Source organism: Uloborus diversus, chromosome 9, assembly GCF_026930045.1.
Source record: "Uloborus diversus isolate 005 chromosome 9, Udiv.v.3.1, whole genome shotgun sequence".
NCBI lineage: Eukaryota > Metazoa > Arthropoda > Arachnida > Araneae > Uloboridae > Uloborus > Uloborus diversus.
Window position 1 is genome coordinate 3,169,450 of NC_072739.1, and position 17,081 is coordinate 3,186,530.

Below are 17,081 nucleotides of genomic sequence, written 5' to 3' on the forward strand. Positions count from 1 at the left end.
TTTTGACAAGACTAAAGAAGGCTTCAAACTGCGTTTTTAGGACTTCAATTTCGGAAAATGTTGCTGGTTGAACCATCGATCTTAAAGATCCAATTCAGTCTCTTATTCACTCTTTCTACTTTAAATTTAATCAAACATAGCCTAAAAATGATCGCTCTAAAATCCAAAATGTCTCTTCTGGGGACAGCTCTTCCAAACGTCATCAAAAATTGCTTAATGGCATTTTTCGAATTTCTTTTTCGAAATTTGCGGTAGAGGCCCCTGATATCCATTCCCTAATATTACTACCAAAGATGGTCTGAATTAGCGGCCCTCAATCCTACCCCCTCTCACTTAACGTATTCAAAAACAAACCAAAATTGCGTTTTTCAATCATCAGTTTCAAAGAACTTTGGGGGAAATACCGCGGATCCCCCTTTTCTCCAACGTAATCACTATGGCTCAAACTTTCGTTTTTAGATGGTTACGTGAAGCCACCAAACCCTTCCTGCTTAAAATAGCCTGAAATTGACTTCAGTTTCAAAAAACAGTTCTTGAGGGCACACTGAATCCCCAACCGCTCTTTGTCCCATCGTTATCAAACAATGCCTAAAATACGATTTTGGGACTTCCATTTCTAAAAAATTCCGGATAGCTTACGTAAATTTTCACGGCGCTTGGACATCCGGCATCCCCCATCAATCGGAGACAAGTCTTTAGTTATTTTTCAGATACTAATATCGAAAAAATATTCAGAAAGATCCGCTGAAACTTCTCGGTTTCCTTAAAGTCACCAAAGATAGTACAAAATTGCGCTTTTTCGAGCCCTAAAACCCTTCCTTCACAAAAATAGCCTAAAATTGATTTTAATTCCGAAAAATATTTCTCTCAGTTCGGAGTATTTTCCCCTATCGTGTCCAAATCTAGCGAAAAATGTGTTTTTGAAACAATAGTGCCGATAAATTAACAGAGGAAAGATGCCAGACCCCCTACCGTCACCAAAAACAGCCTAAATTTGAGTTTTAAACTTCAATTTTGAAAACTTTCGATAGGAGACGACCGAATCTCCCTCCCTCCAACAACGTCAACAAAGATAACACAAAATTGCTTGTTCCAAACTTCCGTTCCAGAAAATTTTCTTTAAGAGCGCCGATCCTTTCTAAACTAAGGTCAGAAAAAAAAAAGCTGCAATTTAACATCAATTTTTAAAGAATTTTAGGAAAGAACTCCAACATTACTTTCCCCTCAAATCTCGAAAAATTTCCTAAAATTGCAATTTTTGACGTCAATATTGAAAATTTCTCCATGGACCTTGAATGTTCCCGACTCTTTTGTCCTAGCAACCAAACACAACCAAAGATTAATTACAGCTTTTTTCATAAGCCAATTTTGAATATTTTCTGGATGCGATCCCCCCCCCCCTGTTTCTTCCTCCTCCGTCTTTCCTCTGATGTCACCAAAGACAGACTATAAAATGCGTTTTTATGACTAGTACATTTTTTGTACCTATTACTTTCTTCAAAGATATAAATTGCACCTAAGGAGTTTTTTCTAACTTTTTACATTGAATTCCTCCTTCTTCTGTTTTGTTTTTCTTTTTTTTAAATTAGATCTTAATACAGAAATTTAAGAAAGATTTATATAGATTTATATGGGCGTTATAGTCAAAACATGTAAATTGCTCTTCAGGGGCGACACATCAGGTCTTTGCACACAGGCGGCCGACACCCTAGGATCGGCCCTGGATTTTTAACAATCCAAAGAAAAAAATTTACTTATGAAATGATATTTTTAATTTATTCTTTTTGAGTTTTGAACTTTAGCACAATAAAGTGGAAAAAAATATTTTAAAACAGTCTTTGAAAACGGACAACAGTTTGAATTGTCATGTACATACATCTCTTCTTAATTTTAAATTGCAGAAGCATTTTGTCGAAAATGCTAGCATATGCAGGGACAAAACGAAAAAAAAAAAAAACCTGAGCATGAATGTTGATCGCACAGAGAAAACCTCGTCAGCTTAAAGAACCGACAAATTCATGTAATAAAATGATAACGTCATGTTTTAAAACAACAGCAGATACCAGTGAAAAAAATTCAATCGACAACACACAAAAAAAAAAAGTATCACTGCAAGAGGTGTTGTTACTTAATGCTATTGAACTAGTGAATGATGCATTTCAGAAGAAAGACGAACAAGCAATGAATTTTCGGAAAAAGTTTCTGTTGAGAAACATTTTTCAAAACTTCTCATTCTTCGAAATTAAAAATTATTCCCCCCAACCGCCCCCGCGACGTTATTCAAATTTTCAGGGTGTATTTTGGTGGTCTTTCGTCTCTTTTTTTCGGGGAGTCTCTTTCTAGGGGGTAATCATTAATATTTAAGGGGATGTACCAACACTCTTTGGGGGGAGGGGGGAGGTCTCTTCTACTATTTTTGAACTTGCAAAAAATATGACTTCTCGTTTAGACATTTTCAGCAACAAAAAGGGCTTTATTTGCTTCTCAATGATTTTTTATCCTTTTAAAAATGGTCGCATTAAATCTTAATTTCTTAGATATTATGGAGGCTCAGTCGGCGCCCTTCAACTCAGCTTTCCCGCGCCCTGTCGATCACCCAGTCCGGCCCTGGGAACTTCTGTTTCATTTAAAGAAATCTAAACGATTGTAATTTGACGTGTTCTTCTAACTATACAAAATGTATTTCAAAAGTTAATAAAAGAGGGAAAAGGAGAGTTATTATTTTTCGAAAATTAATCCATCCTGGAGAAATCCAAATGAAAAGGGAAAAAAGTCTAGCAAAATAAACATAATTAGTCGCACATCCTAATTGTACCAAAATATGACGCTGGGAATGGCAAACTTAAGCTACAGTTTTAGACAAGTTCCGAGGTCCTAATGGCAACAATTTAAAAACCCCAGAATACGTGGAACATAGGTTTTTAACGTAAAAATATAGTTTTATTTAAAAAACGCAGAATGTCGTGCAATGGTTATCAATTTACTATTTGGAACAGAAAGAAAAAAAACTTTGATATGTAAGAAACATAAATGAAAGTAGCCAATAAAACAAAAAATAATGCAGACGATAACGATTCAGAAAAAAACATTTTCTATTCGCAACTCCAATAAACTATAGTGGGACGCTGCAGCCACTGTCTAATGGCTGATGAAAAGGGTAAAACAAACAAATGCCGTAACTTATAACTTGCTTTGACGCTTAGTGAATGACAGTAATTTTTCATCGTGTCATGGGAAGCTTTCTTTTCTATTCTTCTGAAATTACATTACATCATGAACTGTCTGAAGCCTGTAATTTACCCCGAAGAAAACACGTGGAATGGAATGTTTAACCTTTTTCCTTAGTATTGTTAATCACCGCAAGGTAGCGTATTCGAGCTCTGGAGTTTGCGAATAACTGAAGAAATAACTTTCATATCCTGAAAAGATTTGAGAATGTTGGAAAAAAGAATTTAAAAATGCAGACGATAAATAAAGATTATGTTTGAATAGAGCAACCGGTTAATCCGGTTTAATATGTTATTTGTTAACACACGTGTAAAATGGCAGCAAAAAGAAGTAAATTCATTGTTTAGAACAGCGGTTCTCAACCGCTGGTCCGCCGGATCGGGGATGGTCCGCAGAATAATTTCACCGGTCGTCAGATATTATTACTTTTCCTCGTTAAAAAATTTTTCTTCTTCCAAAAATAATAAAAATGACATTGACACGAGACTTTTACATTAATTTTGTGACCACGTTTTACAGTTTTCTCTGATTTCGTACAATAACTGCGATAACGTACCTCTACACTTAAATATCTGTGTAATAAAAAAAAATCCCACATAACCTGTACAATAGGGTGGAGTGAAAAAAAAAAACGAAATTGAGAAATATGTAAGGAGCATATATGCGAAAAAGTTGCCTTTTAACAAGGCTGCTTACCATACAAAATTTCAGCTAAATCAAATACAGTGAAACCTGTGTAAGTTGACCACTTGCGGTGCATAACTTTAGTGGTCAACTTAAACAGGTGATCAACTTATAGAGGTTGAATTATATGATGTAGATCTAATTCTGTGTCTGAAAATAGCGGTCAACTTAGACAGGTGGTCAACTTACAAGGGTGGTCACTGGTCAACGTTACAGGTTTTACTGTAATATCTTTAGCTGCCCATTTGACCTTGAATTTTAAGTAAATAGCCTGATTTTTCACCAAAAATGGAATAATAAAATATAAGTACCTCTCATTTGAAACTTTGAATGTTTGAAATGAAACTCTTGATAATTAAATACTTAACATATAGTTCTTTAAATTACCTAGGCGATTGAAAAATTGCTTTTAAACGTGCATTAAGCGCGCTAATCGCACATGCTGTACCAGCGCACTTTCTTTGCGTTCGCTGGTATCAACTGCGTTCTTTGTTCTCGTTAGCTATCCCTCTCTTTTAAAGTAGTTTATTTAGTTTGAACTATTTCAAACCATTAAATTATTACTTGAAATGAAAATGAAGTTTCAGTTTTTACATATAAACAGCTTGAATGGAGAAAAACACAATTCTAAGTCAAGGTTTTTCTTCGGCATTGTAATACGAGAATTAAACTTCCAAATGTAGCATAGGATGATAAATCCGGTAGATAAGCGTCAATTCTTATCAGTGCGTCTTTAAACAATATATGATATATGAGTTTGGTATGACCTCATCTTTAGTATGCTGTTCAGTTTTAGTCTCCTTATCCGAAGAAAGATATTTTTTCATTGTAAAAGGCTCAAAGAAGTGCTTCTAGGCTAGTAAGAGGGCTTTCATATTTAGATTATGGTGCTAGACTTAAAAGTCTTAATATGCATAGCCTGGAGCAAAGAAGAGTCAGATGGACATGATTTAGTGGCGCCTAGATCATTCAACGATCTATATATTAAGTATTTATTTACCAAGAGTTTCATTTCAAACATTCAAAGTTTCAAATGAGAGGTAATTATATTTTATTATTCCACTAGCGATACCCGCACGGCTTTGCCCGTAGTATAAAATTTGAAGGTGATTTCGTTCGCCTGTATTACAAAAATGGATGATGAATTTCTCGCCAATTCGCTATGTTCATCGCCCATGCTATGGTAATTTGCTCGCACACGTTATGATAATTTACTCATCTATATTACGATAACTTGATCGATAAAATTTCTTAAAATTGGAATAGAAAAAGAACAAATCGAATTTTCGAAAAATCCCTTCGAGGTGCTCACCCCTCTGTTACGAACTAATTTTGTACCAAATGTTACTAAAATCGGACGAAAGGTCTAGGCATTTTGCTCGTAACAGACATCCAGACAGAGATCCAGAGAGACAGAGATCCAGACTTTTTCAGCTTTATTATTAGTAAAGATAAAGATCTTCGCCAGTTTGGAGAAAAATCAGGCTAATTGTTTAAAATTCAAAGTCACGGTGGCAGCTAAAGATATTATTTGATTTAGCTGAAATTTTGTGTGATAAATAGGCTTGGTAAGAGACCTATCCACCAATGGCAACGTTTCAAAGTCTGTTTATTTTTTATTACTTGCGAATCCGCTAAGCCTTATACTAGAATGAAAACCAGTAAATGGAAAAGGATCCTTACATCAACATCCACCAGCCGGAATCCTTCGATTTCACTACCGTAAATGCTGGCTACTTTGGCACTAGGGTCTTTCTTTGGCCCAAATTGGAAACTAGTATGTTGTGGCCATCACGAAACTTTCTTCTATATTTTTCTTTTTTTTTCTGATCCCTCCCCATGCTTGACGAGAAAGCAATATTCCCAACAAAAACAAAATTACACATGCAAAAACATGACGACCATCCCAATGTCTGAATTATTGCAAAAGCAAAGCAAAGAGCGAAAATTGAAAGTTATTTTAAAAGCCTTGCTTGAATTAATTACAAATATTTTATTTGTTAACAAACATAAGATGGCAACAGTTAAAAATTTTAAATCATTGTGATAATATTTCCGATCATTTCCATACAATTAAAATCACGAGAAATACGCAGACGACAATCTATTACGATTTATCTTTCTTATTGTTGCATTAATAAAGCTATTTTTATTCAAAAAAAAAATCAACACCTCATGGAGCGATTGGCGTCACAATTGAACCAAAGCCTGTTTACATATGGATTCACATATATTCCAAATTTCAACCAGAACGTAGCATTACTTCTTGAGATAGGGCACTCACAATGGAAAAAAAAGAACGGGCGATTGCGCTACTCCCTTTCTAGCTGTTGACACCAAAATAAAATCAGCTTTTATATCCACTAAGGGCTACTTGCCGATAAATTTTTCTTTCATTCCGTTCATTATTTCTTGAGATACAGCAGTCACAATTGACGACAAAAAACGTTCTATAGCTCAACCCCCGTTTGAGTTATTGACACCAAAATTGAATCAGCACCTGTTCCTGTTAATGGCAACATATGGACCAAATTTTGTTTGATTCCGCCAGTTACTTCCTGAGGAATAGCAAGAACAAAAGCTCAAAAAACGTCCCATTGCTCCACCCCCCTTGGAGGGATTCGCGCCAAAAACCAATGGGCACAAGTTCACATAGCGGCACATATGTGTACCAAATTTCGTTCGATTTCATGAGGTAGTTTTTGCTGTAGAGCTGCCACAAAAAACTGGTCACACACAGACGTGACACGCACACAGACAGACAGACATTTTCCAAAAATAGTCGAAATGGACTCAGCACACCTCAAAACGTTCGAATCCGTCAAAATTCGAAATTCGAAAATTTGCACGAATCCAATACTTTCTTCTATATATTAGATATAGAAGAAAGTAAAAAGATACAGAGTTCTCTGTAAACCTTTAGGAAGCAATTTTAAAACATATTTTGGCAGAATCCGTTAGAGAGCAGCCTAAAGAACTCAGTACATATACCAAGCAGTTTAATAGCTCTCCACAAAAAGCGACACTACTGGTTTTGTGTTCCTTGTGCTAAAACATGTGTCTTTATAACCTCTCAGACTTTTACATATAGAAGCAGTTCTACCACAGCTAAAAGTTTGTTAAGAACCTATTTGTGAGCACTATTCAATACTTTATGTACAGTAAAACCTGTAAAGTTGACCGCCCTTGTAAGTTGACCGCTGTCTAAGTTGACCGCTATTTTCAGGCACAGAATTAGATCTTATCATATAATCCAACCTCTACATAAGTTGACCACCTGTTTGAGTTGACCACTAAAGTAGTGCACCGAAAGTGGTCAACTTACGCAGGTTTCACTGTAGTAGTATAGTTGTACATCGCATTTTTGTTAAGGCTTTTATTTAAAAATTTCACAATAACAAAATATATCACAACCTAAAAATTATGACCTACTTTGGTCCAGTATAAAAACCTGAAAAAAATTGTCAGAGAAAACTGGGAAAGAAAATAATCGCTAAAAGTAAAACTCTAAACAGGAAAAACCGAAGAAAAAACCGGGAATTCTCAGCATTTGATTAAAGCGCGATTACTGGCTGAAAGACTCAGGGCTCAGTTATATGAGGCAAAGAGAAGCAAAGGGATGTAAGTGGATTAAATATTTGGAGATAACCAGTACAAATAGTAGGGGTGCCTTTCCTCTGTCTTGGGGCAAGAGATGGTATTAGTAGCCCTGGTAGGTGCTGATGTATAGCATGATTTAGAAAAAAAAATCAATGAAAGCCTACCTAGGATGTTATCTTTAAACGCGTTTTACTCAAATCTTGAAAATGCCCTCTTACATCCCTTATTTGCTTCTCACTGCCTGGTTTTTGTTGCGGAAGATGAAGAGGAATTAAAATTTTCAGGAGATTTAGAAAACGTTGACTCACAGTTGCATCTACTTCTTACAAATATTGTTAAGTTTGTTGGAAAGTTGTCGGAATTTCGTTATTGCAGAATGGAATGAGGATGAGCCCAGGTTTCCAGAGATAGTTAGTTGTTCATGCGAGAAAAGAAGGAGCTAATGTTGAGAGCATGGAATGCACCAAAACGTTTTGAAAGTGCCCAAAAATTTAGGATCCTTTGTTTTACGAATGGTGTTATCTCAATAAAATTAAGCAACCTAAAAGACGGAAGAAAATATGTCGTTTCCGTCGGTAATTACTGAGACAATAACTCTGGTATGCACACACATTTTTAATAATCTATAATTTTCCCCCAAACAAATATGTGTGACTCAAACTTCTTTTAAAAAATGTATTTTCTGTCAAACAAATAGTTTTTCCCGTGAACACACCTCTTTCTTTGTCTCTAGTTAGTTCTGCAATGATTTTAAATTACGAAAAACCACTTTGGACCAAAGTAACCCAAACGTAAGGGTAACATTGGCCCGAAAAAAAATCAGTAAATAAGGTAATAATAATTTGAAACAAAGTGCTCAGTATTGAAAAATAAATTAAGAGATTTCTAAATGTGTAAAAATGGTTTCCAAAGTTTGGAAATATGAATAGTTCCAATATTATTGACAAAAGATGAGAAAAGTTCAAAAATGTGGACCAAAGTCACTCGAATTTACGGTATCTTGTTATTTTTATTCCCAAGCTATTTCTTAACGAAAATGAAACCGAACTCGAATGAACTTGAAAGTAGAATACAAATTAATCTGAAAAGGCATTGAAGTAATATTTACGCACGGTAGATGGCAGCACGAATAGTTTCGCAAAATCGATGAACTCTTGTTTGACTTTCATTGTTGACTTTTAGGGTGATCAACAAAGTCCTCTAACTGACCGATGTAAAAATAGAGGACAAAGTCATCGACCTACGCGTGAATAATATAGGAGGGGCAGAAGAAAGAGCAATTCAACTGGAACGTGATAAAAATACAAAATTCTATTTCATTCAAACGAGATGAACGCAGCTGCCCGAGCTAACATTATAACTGAAATAAATTGTTACATATAGGCCGGCATCAGGGGCGGATCTAGAGGGGGGCTATTGTGGCCATGGCCCCTCCCAAAGCCTTGTGATTGTAGGAATTTTTTTAAGGAAAAAAAAGAAAAAATATTATGAGAAGATAGCAAAATTTAACACATGCGTTTTACTGAAAAAGAAGTATAGGCCTTAATTGAGAGATAAATTATATCCATATCCTCAAAACAAAACTTTTATTACAAAAATTTTTCTTGATTCCAACTACAGACACTAGGACGATCTCTAAATGCTGCTGTTCTCAAAGTATACCTATTGTTCACAAGACCAAAGAGAGCCTAAATATTCGCTTTTATGGCTTTAATTTCGAAACTAGGGGGGGATAGAACCCCCTTTTCCCATGCCCTTTCACAAATGCTTTGATATGTAGCAAAAATTGCATAAGTCTTTTATTTAGAAAAAATGTCAACGGAAACTAGTTCATTCAGCCCTTATCACTTAACTTGCTTAAAAGCAACTCAAATGAAATTTTTTGGGACTTCAATTACAAACGATTTTTGATAGGACCCCCTTCCCTTCCTAGTTTATATCGTGATGATAGCTTTAAAAGGAGGTCTTTTTAGAGGAGCTCACGAATCTTCCATCCCTTTCTAAAATATGTATAAATATAGTTAAAAATCGAATTTTTAGAGCCTTTCAAAGGCAAAATATTTCCAGGAAGGAAGGATTCTAAGCACCTTCACACTTCCTTTAATGTAAGCAAACATTACGTAAAGGTGCATTTTTAGGCTGGACAGCTGAAGAGCTAGAAGAGCACCCCTCCTCTTCTAACTTATCAATGCATAACGACAGAATATTTTGGTTTCTAAAAGCTTTATTTTCAAAAAGTATTTTGGGGCCAGCGCCCGAAACCTGACCTTTCTCCTTACATCATTAAAAACAGACAAAATGCGTTTTTAGTTTCCTAATTTTCAAAAATTACTCGGAAATTTAAATTTTGAAACATTATTGAGCGAGATTCCTAAATCCACCCCCTCACCTAATGTCTCGATACTCCGAAAATTAGTTTTTAAAACTTAATTTTAATAAAATTTCTGGGGAGTTTGGAGTTTGTTCAAAAATTTCGGATGGCCCCTCCCAAAGCAATCGGCTGGATCCGCCACTGGCCGGCATATTGCTGGTTGTTTTTTAGAATTTTTTCTTTTGAACGGTTATTTTACAGAATTACCAAGAGAGAAAGTTACTTTATCAAAATGTAGGCAAATGATATATCAGGTAATTCAGATTTATTATTATAATATCATTTAACCAAAATTTAATAATGTACAAGTTTTGTTGATGGTATAGAAGTAGATGTTTGGTGTCGTAAATGTTGCAATTGCAAAAGATACCAATGCACAAGAGCTTTTATTTATCCCTCAAGTTGGACATGAAATAGTAAAATGTATCACCAATCATTTTTCATGAGCTCTAGCCCATTTAATTTGTAGGAGAGCGGCAGACTTAGGAGTATCTATTTAAAATACATCGTCAAACTGTCACTGGGTTCGGTATCTTATTTTAGACGCAATTTCAAGCTATATTTATTTGTAACATGAGAAGCAGGGCCTGATTTCTAAATAGGCCAACTAGGCCGTGACTTAGGGCCCCCAATATTTATGGGCCCCTAAGTGACTAAAACTACTTTAGTCTATGGCTAAAATTGTTTTTGCCAATGACTAAAGTTATAAAGTTTGAATAAAGGGGGCCCCAAAAAAGTATTTGGCCTGGGGCCCCACAATATATTAATCGGGCCCTGATGAGAAGTGGTTTGGTTTGCGGACTCTTCGCCGGAAATTTTTGATTCCCTAAAGACGTATTTGGAACTGTCCTTTATCAGGGAACCATATGATTTCGGTAATCATGAAAAAACTTCAAAATGGTCGCATTCAAAAGAGCATATTTAGACATTTTTTTTTTTATCAATGATCTGTCTGTCCTCGTCCCCTCGTTTTTGAGATATAGGATCTTTAAGTCTGCCGAGATCTCAAGAAAAGTTGCCAAATTGAAACACTTGGCAAGAAATTGAAAACACCCGTGATTTCATCGTCTGCACCTTGCATGGCATCTCATTTCTATTTTGGGTCATCTGCAATGCGTGTAAAAGATGTTTTGCATTAATCCTTTACTGGAACCCTCCGGTCACAAGTCCGATGCCTTACCGATCAAGTCACCATGGCCCTATAGGGACACTATGATACAGATACCAACTTTTTTTTACGTATTTTATCTATATAGATAAATGGCTACTTCTGTATGTAAGGACGTCCGGGGTAATCTTCATAACTACTGGACAGATTTTAACTATTTTTTCACCATAGATAGTTACATTATCAGGAAGCAACATAGGTTATAAGTTATTTCTAAAAAACTTAGTTTAAAACAGTTATGTTGAAAAACCGTAAGTTTCATGTAATTTCCCCATTAAATGGTTAAATATAAAACCCATTGTTACCGAAATTCGTTGCCTTGCAACAGCAATATTAATAGTAGGGCAATTCCACAGAAAAGGGGAAAAGGTTGCAGAATTTTAAAATAATCTTTTTCTCACAATTTTGGTATCAATGGAAAGGTAATTATCTGAAGTGTATGGAAATAACAAAAATATGCAACAAAAGCAAAATTAATTAGAGTTCTGAGGCTTCAAATCAGGTTGTTATGACCATGTTCTTACGAGTAACTTTTTTTATACGACTTAAGAATGGCTGTTTGATACTTACATTGTCTCATTTTTCAAATATTCTCTCTAAAATATGCTTCTCAGAACCCTCTAGAAGAGTTATATACAAAAAAGTTGCACTTTAACTGCAAAACTTAATTTTTAGGGATTTTTTCATATAAGGCATTTTTGTAATTCTACGTCCGACACCAAATTGTCTGAAAGTTTATATTATGTAAAACTGAGTGGAGATTTTTACAAAATATTTTTTCTGAAAATAAAGATTTTATATGCAATTAAAAATAATCATTTAAATTAAATTTCAAAAAACTAGTTATGCTTAAATAATTGGTCAGAAAAATTTCTACGTCCGACACCAATATTTTCCTAACTGAAACTAGGTTTATAAGTATACGAAAATTCGTGGTTAAATTAAATAATTCACACTTGCTATTCATGCCTGATTATGTATTTATATTTATATTTTACATAACATAAATTTAAAGAACATATACACAATATTTTGACTGGGGAAAATATCTGAAGATGAATGAGTCTCATATGTGTCTGAAATGAGTCTCATATGTTTATCAATAGCAATTAAAGTAGTTATGTATAAAATTATGAATATTTAAGAAGCATTAGGGTTCTCAGTTCAAAAGTAACGCTCCTTCCTTCCCTAGTTTTCACTTAAAAACTCTCAGGTATTTTTGGTGAACTCACAACAACCCCTGTTTGTGCCTAGAAATGCTCAGTTTCGTTTTCAACAATTTGTAACCAACATCCAAATTTCTTATTATTTGTTAATAAGTTAGATTTTTCTTCATTCAAATTCTACAAATCAATCTTCATTTCTTTTCACCCTAGAGATTGAGTTTTTTGTTGTTCACATAGAGATTGTAAAAAAAAAAAAAAAAAAAAACTTGACAAAATGCGTCTAATCTCTCTTGTTCTCGTTATAGTATTTTCCTTATTTTATGAGTGAAGACTTAAAATACAAATTTCCTGGAATGGTATACAGATATTGATACATTAGGGGTGTCCATCTCCCCAAAAGCAATGAACCCCCCCCCTGCCCCCTCCCCCCAAATCCCTCAAGAACACCCAGAAGAATATTTTGTCAGAAAAACAAAGAAATGTCTTGAAAAACATTACTTGTAAGCAAGTTCTATGACATAACTTGGGCCATGACCCCCCCCCCCCCTCCCTACATTCTTTTTGCATAAAATTTTTAGTTTCAAATTATTTCAATTTTCACAAAATTATTTGATTTTTCACAAAAAATGGAACCCTGGGAAAAATTCTGCACAGACTCCTGCTATGCATATTTTCCCCTTTTTTATGCTTTAAAATACCATAATATATAATTCCATAAGCAAATTAAGAGTTAAACAGCTTTTTAAGATGCTTATTTCATGTCGGATGTTGTCTGCTTTGCACATTCTACGTCCGACACCAACTATTCTACGTCCGACACCAAGGGAAAAAAAAAATTGTGCTATTTATCCGTGAATTAATTTGGTGAAAAAGGAAAAATTATTCATATTTCAGCTTTACTTTTCAACATTCAAGTAGTCAAAAAATCTGAAAACAGTTCATTGAGCTGAAACTTGGGTTTTTTCAACGTACGTCAATTTTCAGTTCCCCTTTCATCTACGTCCGACACCATGAGGTTTTTTATTTTTAATATTTATAGTTTGAATTTTTTTTCAGAAATTCTATAAGTTTTTATATTGTTCCTACATATATAAGTATTGAGAAAAAAAATTGGCTCAGTTCATCCATTTTAACTCTGAAAAATATGAAACTTTATTGGTAAATTTCGTGCAAATTCTACGTCCGACACCGTGGAATTGCCCAGTAGTTATAATGAAAATTTTGAATCAAGGCTTCTCCGGAGCAAACATAAATTTAAAGTTATTTAAATATTTTAAACTCTACTTTTTGCACTCTTTGGGAAATATAACATTTTTTTTTTTTTTTTTTGTGTGTGTGTGTGTGTACTATTTAATTAAATAAATAAAGCGCACGGGTTTTTTTTAGTGATCTTTGTTTTTGTTAGTTCATATTTTGGAAATTCCTTCAATTTTTATATACTCAAATGCAGAGCCGGCCTTAAGCCGATTAGAGCAAAAGAGCCCAATTAGGCCCCGCGTTAGCAAGGGTCCCGCTCTAAAAAAAAAATTTCCGCTCACGAAAATTAATGAAATAAGACGTTCAAATGAACTCAACTGATAAAAATTATAATATGCTTAACTGATATTTAATCTGAGAGTATGGAGCTACTTTCAGTGCGATTAAGAGAGTAGGGGGAGTTTCCTGAAGCTTTTAGCATCCCTATTAAAGTTAGCAAATATATATCCAAAAGTCTCAAATAAATTTCCAGAAGAAAAAAACAAAACATATAGCCAGTAAACCATTTTTAAATCCAAATTTAAGGCCGTACCCGCTGTACCCTAAAACTTTCGGTCAAGAGAAAGGAACTAGGTAGTGGGGAACCAAAGTAAAAATTTTTAATGATTATCGGCAATTAGTACGGTTCGCAATATCGTAAGAGTCAAGGGCCCCTATCACAGGATCTTACTACCACATGGGCAATGCGGGAGACCCGAGACTCTGAAATTTTAGGAAAATCTTATCATTTTTACTTATTTCATTTATATGTTTACTTTTAATATTTTTTTTTTTTTTTACTTTCTTTTTTTGTGCTGTTAAAAAACCTTAAAACTCAGTTTCTAACTTCAAATTCTGCGTGCTTAATATGCATAAAACATTTCCATAACAATTATAAAGAAAACAAATCGCCATTCATCTTCTAACGTTTGTACATACAGCTTGGAATTCGGTTTTTTAATCTTCAGTGCCAAAAAGTTGCTTGGGGCGGCCATCAAATCCTGACATATCTCCTAACGCAGGCCCGGATTACCCAATAGGCCAACCTAGGCCCTGGCCTAGGGGCGCATGCCGAAAAGGGCGCACGTTGCAGAGGGGGGGAAAATAAACAGCTTGCTGGGAAAAAAGCGACGCGTTATGGAGAAGCAAAATGTATCTAGAAAAGAAAGGTATAAAAACAGCAATTGGAGGGGGAAGGGGGGGTAGTAGTAATAGCCGCGATATAAGGGTCAGAAGGAGGAAAACAACTCAACAGTGGGAAGGGGGCGTGGTCCTCCGCCATCTTGGATGGGCGCCATCTTGGATGATCACGTGATCATCTTGTAATCTTTCAGGAGGGGTATTTTCGGATGACGTCATTTTGCGTCAGTTATTTTCTTTTAATTTTTTGAATATTTAATTTCTTGATCATTAATTTTCTTAATTATTTAATTTTATTTAATTTCTTGATTATTTAATTTCTAATTATTTACTGAACGTGATTCATGAGTGTAATCTAAAATGCTGCGGCCGGGAATCGAACCCTCAGCCTCTGGATTACGAGCTTTGCATGCTAACCACTAGACAAGACAAGTTATTACCAATAGAGGAAAATAAAGTGTTAAATGGAAACTCATTTGTGGCGCCATCTATCGGGGAACATCTCTGAACGGATAGTCAGAATTTTATCCAGTGCTATGGCGCCATCTAGTGATGTTAAAAATGTTTAATTGTGAATTCTTATTTTTAAAAAAATGTTATTTTTGGAAGGAATAATGCTTCGCTGCGAATTAAAATGTTATGGAGTGGATTTGAACTCGTGACATAAAGATTCTTCAGTCGGCGGTATGGTCAACGCATTAGACCGCTCGGCTGAAGAATCTTACAAAGAAGTAGCAATTTAAAGTTCATATACTCACACAGGGGATAATTTTTCAATTAAATGCTGAAAGTCAAGAGTAGATGAATCAGACAAAGGAATTTTAATGACAAAGAGCCTAATCAAAGCATCGTGATCTAATAAATATTTAAGAAAGAGATAAAATATTTATTTTTGCTTTTAAGAGGGGTGATTGCTACATGATTAAGAAATTTTCTTGTTTAAATTTGTTCCAGACAGGATGACCAATTCAATGCGACTACGTCACAAGTCTCAATTACTGGACGAATCAGAGTTCAGATTGTTATCAGCTTATCTGAGCAATTCTAGCTTTATTTCAGTAAAGACATCAGTTTGAAGTGTTCTGATGTCAGGTTCACTAGACGTTTACACCATGAGCTTCAAGGGTCAGAAACGAAAATGCGACAGTACAAGCAACTCTGCCAAGTCGGCAAAATTTGACGAAATTAAAGTAAGTATTGCTCCTTTATTCGTTTTTGAAAATAAGAATAGTGTATTTGTTTGAAAGCTTTATGATTTATTCTAATTTTCTGTTGCAGCCGGGAAACCCATTTTTGGAGAAGGACGTGCCAGAAGGACTTTTTCCGATTGGAGAAGAGGTGTTCGTGTATCCCAATACTTTCCAGAGCAACGTCAGCCTGCAGATACGAAAATTTCACAAATATGGAGAAAAGTACTATCCGACGAAGGAAGGGATCTCCTTGCGGCCTTGGTGGGCTACAGATATCATAGGAAGGAAATAAGTGCCTCAAACCAAGCAACAACTGCGTACGATATTTGAACATGAACTCACCATCGAGAGCAATGACTTTGCTCATTTCAAATTCACGCGTTTAGCACCAAATGGAGAGCCCCCAATCAATCACACTATCGGCAGAGCAATGGACTGAAATGATCCGACAACAAAATGCTATTACGCATGCGTTGCTAGATCATGTATTCCGTGAAATGGACTTTTTGAACGCGTACAGTACCATAACGAATACCACAGTAGCAAAAAGCACCTTGCCTGCTTCGTTGGATACAAGTTTGGGTACGCATTACCTTCACAACGTGCTAGAGAGTGTTCTGTGTAAAATGTTCAAAGACAAGGGACTTAAAGATCCCGAAATGTTAGCTGAAGAACTACATGGGAATCGCATTGAGAATTTTAATTCTCTTGCACTAGCTATGGACGTTTTAGAAATGGCCGAAGAATTTCGGGAAAATTTGTGGGAAGACCCAACATTTTTGTGTATGAAGCCCGCAATGTATGTAAATGAACATTTTTTAAAACATGTGGAACTAATCAAAGTTCTGTCTTCTGTCCGTGAAAAACTATGTCCAGCAGACGCATTTGAGTATTTTGAATAAAAATGTAAATGAAAAAAAAAATTGTACACAAATGTAATACAAATTTGATATTATGTATGTAAATTGCTTTAAAAATAAAATGTCATTGCTAAGAAAAAATTGTGCCGTTATTGTAACATTTTTCAAGAAGGAAAAAAGAAGTTCTGCATTAAAAAAAAAGATATTGTTGCATTTTAATAACACATTCTCGGGGGAATATATACGAAATACATTGCTTATACTAAATTTTGTCTTTGTTGTAATATTTTGAAAGAAAAAAAATTATTCTGCATTGAAAAAAAAAAAAAAAACCTTTACAGACAACTCAGATTAAAACTTTGGAAAAAATATTTTCCGTAATATATTATTAGGAAAAAAAAATATGTTTGTTAAAATACAATAAAACTATGATTAAGT